This window comes from Poecilia latipinna, unplaced genomic scaffold (genome assembly GCF_001443285.1).
Source record: "Poecilia latipinna isolate Pla-1442-1.1 unplaced genomic scaffold, P_latipinna-1.0 Scaffold2774, whole genome shotgun sequence".
In the NCBI taxonomy this organism is placed as follows: Eukaryota; Metazoa; Chordata; class Actinopteri; order Cyprinodontiformes; family Poeciliidae; genus Poecilia; species Poecilia latipinna.
The window spans coordinates 44,206-47,800 of NW_015115390.1; positions in this window are offsets into that span (position 1 = coordinate 44,206).

Here is a 3,595-nt window from a genome sequence, read left to right on the forward strand (position 1 = left end):
CGGAAACAACGCTGCAGAAGATGAAGTATGGTCCGACTCTGAGCAGGACTCTGATTCAACAGCACGGAAACCAGAGGACATTGACTGGTGGCCCATGACTCCAATGGCTCCAATGTCTGACAGCCAACAGCAGGAAAACCTGCAGGAAACTGAAGAGGGAGAAGAAAAAGAGTTTTCATTTTCCTCTTCAGATTTTTTGACTGAAACCTCAACTTCGGTCGAAGAAACTGAGGTAAGCGAAAAAGAGTTGGCTGTCAAGATACTTATTGGTGAGCTGGTTTGGAAGATCATCGAGAAGTCAGGGCAGTGCTACCCGAGGCAACAGTATCATACCGTCTGTGAGCGTCTGTCCCAAAACCTCTGGGCTCAAGTGAAGGCCAGTCTCGATAACTTGTCTCCAGAGAAGATTAAAAGCCTGGACCGAGTCATTTACAAAGACCTCTGTAAGAGGTGGGACCACCCAGAGAGCCTCCTGGTCCTCCTGGACTTAGGGCAGCCTCCAATGGACCAAATCATTTTGTCTTGTATCAGAAAACGTCTCCTGAACCCATCAAGATGCTTAGTTTCATAAAGAATCTGTTCAGTGATCCCCAGAAACATATCAGGTCTGTTAAAAGCAGGATTCAGAAATCTGGGATAAGAGATAAAACCAGGCTTGATACATGACATGATCCGTTTCACAAAGGCCAAACCGGGCCGAGGAAGTGGGGCTGTGTCAAACCAGGCTTGATGAATTCATTTATTCTGCAGACCATGAGACCCATCACAGACTCACTGATGCTACGAAAAACATCTTTTGAGGGACAATTATGAGGAACTGAAGCACTAAAAAAACAAACTACAATAAAAAACCACAATAGCAAACAATACCAGACTGATTCAAAGCATCATTAGCCCAAAGTTCACATTTCCAGACCATCTTATCAATATTTATACAGAACAAACATGACAAAATTAAACATAAGAACCTTTAGTCGTATCTGGATAAAATCCAGTCACTGTTTTCAGCTGAGTGTCAGATAAACACCAGATTCAGCAGAACAGAGTCGACTGTTTGCTCCGTCCTCCAAACCTGGGTTTTCTTCGGGTGATCCGGTTTCCCCTGAAAAAAACAGACAAACAATCCAGTTACCTAACAGTGTGTGTGTGTGTGTGTGTGTGTGTGTGTGTGTGTGTGTGTGTAAAAGACCAGCCAAAGTTAAATTTGGAACATTTATACCATCAGTAACTTGGTATTGATGGTTTATTTTATGTTGAGTTCGCTGTTGATCTTTGATTATGATTTTAAAAAAATTTGATTTCAACTTTAGTTTTTTTGGGATCGCTTTTATCCGCTTCATTTTCTTGCTATGCTATTTAACATTCTCCATTTAACAGATGCAGCTAAACTTTCTTCTGTGCCTTCTGTTCTTTCATCGTTGAAATTCAACATTTTGCTTTCAGCTAGTAAAACCTGTAATCTTCTGATCTGGACACCTCAAACATTTATTTCTATATTCAATATTTGGTATCTGTTCCTTCATAAAAGTGGCCAGCTGGTGCTACTACTGTTTGTGTCTCAGAATAAAGTTCTCTGCTCCGTCCCTCATCAGGACCGGCCTGAAGACGCTGCATTAACAGTTTCCATAATTATTCTTTTCTTTAAACTTTCCCTCCATCTTCTTCCTTATGTTTACTGCTCACCATTACTCTGACCACAAATATTTCCTCATTGAATGCAATTTTATATTCTGTAGAACAAATCTACAAAATATAACATTGCATCGCCGAGTCTTCCTGCAGCAGAGTAATGGTGAGCAGTTCATGGTTCTTTGAATGTTTTTAACTTTTATTTAAAAGCTAAGGCGATGAAACTCTTGACAGAGAAATGTCGGCCGTACTATCTGCCTCGGGAGTTTACTGCGGTGTTCGTCACCAATGTTTACATCCCGCCTGGTGCAAACGGCAGCGAAGCATTGGAGGAGCTACATGACACCGTTAGCTCACTGCAGATGAAGCACGTTTTACGTGGTTCTGGGGGACTTTAACCACTGACCGACACTACCCGTTTTAAACGGACGGCGGAGTCCGGCGACGACAGGCGCTTAAATTCCGTAACAAAAATGATTTTATCTTTTTCTTCTTTTTTCAAAATCTCTCTTACTGTTTATTCAATGTCACATGCTGTTTTTATTTTTGTTTTTTAATTATGTAAAGCACCTTGACATGCCTTGCTGCTGAAATGTGCTACACAAATAAAATTTGATTGATTTAATTTAGATTTTATTTTTTTCTTTAAAATGTATTTTTATTTTGTGAGGTGACCTTATGTGTCCTGAAAACACCTTTTAAATAAAATATATAATTACTAAATACTCATACTGCTACAAACAAGGACGTTGCCATGGTTACTGCTTCACGTGGTGAGAGACTTCCGGGTATTTATACTAATTTACATATGCGTTTATGGGAATAGAGAGGGCGGACCAGCAGCTGCTCCATTTCCCGCAAATTAGGATTTATAAAGGAAAGGTGCGCGGCCAGGTGCGTGCGCACGGCTTTATGTATTCCTTTTTTTGTGCGCTGCACTTTTCCACATTTTTCTGTACGCCAAGTTTTAGCGTGAAAAATGCGCACTCTTATGCATGAGGCCCCTGCCAGAAGAAACTCCCCTCATTTCTCTTCAAACTGAAGCGTAATCCAATGTTATTGATCATTTAAGGGAAAGGCATTCAAATCTGTTAATTCTGAATTATTCTGAGAAAAGAATGAGTAAACCCAGAAATGTTCAAGCTCAGAGGAAAAGAAAAGTCCAAGGGCCTCATGCATAAAAGACTTTCACACTAAAGCTTGGCATATTTTCTTTATTTTGTGTGCGTGTTAACTTTTTGTCTGAGGAAAAATGTGGTTCAGTTTCATAATTTACTTTTAAACAATAAATTAAAATCATGAAAAAACATCGGCTTTGAAACTTCTTGCTCTAAATAACATTGAATGTAATCCGGTTTCAGTGTATTTAGGCGAGTTTTGACGCTTTGCAGTTTGTCCACAGAAAAAGTTTGTGTGGCTGCCGCACATTTTCACCCCAGCGAAAAAGTGTGCGTATATTTCTGCAAAATTTGACGAAAAGTTATTTATACATGCCGACTTGTGCGTAAAATATGGCGCCGCACATTTGTGCGCACGCCGCTTTATGCATGAGGCCCCTGGTCTCCTTTTATGATGCAGAACCAACAGCTCTGATCTACTCTGAACCAGCTGTTCCTTCGCTAAGAAACTCTACCCATACTTCAGTCCTTCCACCGATAAAAACTCTGCACCTCTTATGAAAACACTGTTTGTCCCATTAGATCACAGTTTTTTGGCATCCACCTGAATAATGAATAATGTGCAGTTGCGCCACTGGGAGGACAATTCAGTTAGTTAGCTTTTTTTTTTTATTCCCCAACGGAATAAAATGCTCCGTTTTCTTTTTTGTGCAAATCAACAATAAAAATATTAAAATGTCCAAATCAGAATAAACTAAAATCGTCCAAGAGGGCCAACATCCACAAAATCCAATGAGGACGGCGAATCCTGCGCTCCGTCCAGCCTGTAGTCACAGCCCCAGCGCCAC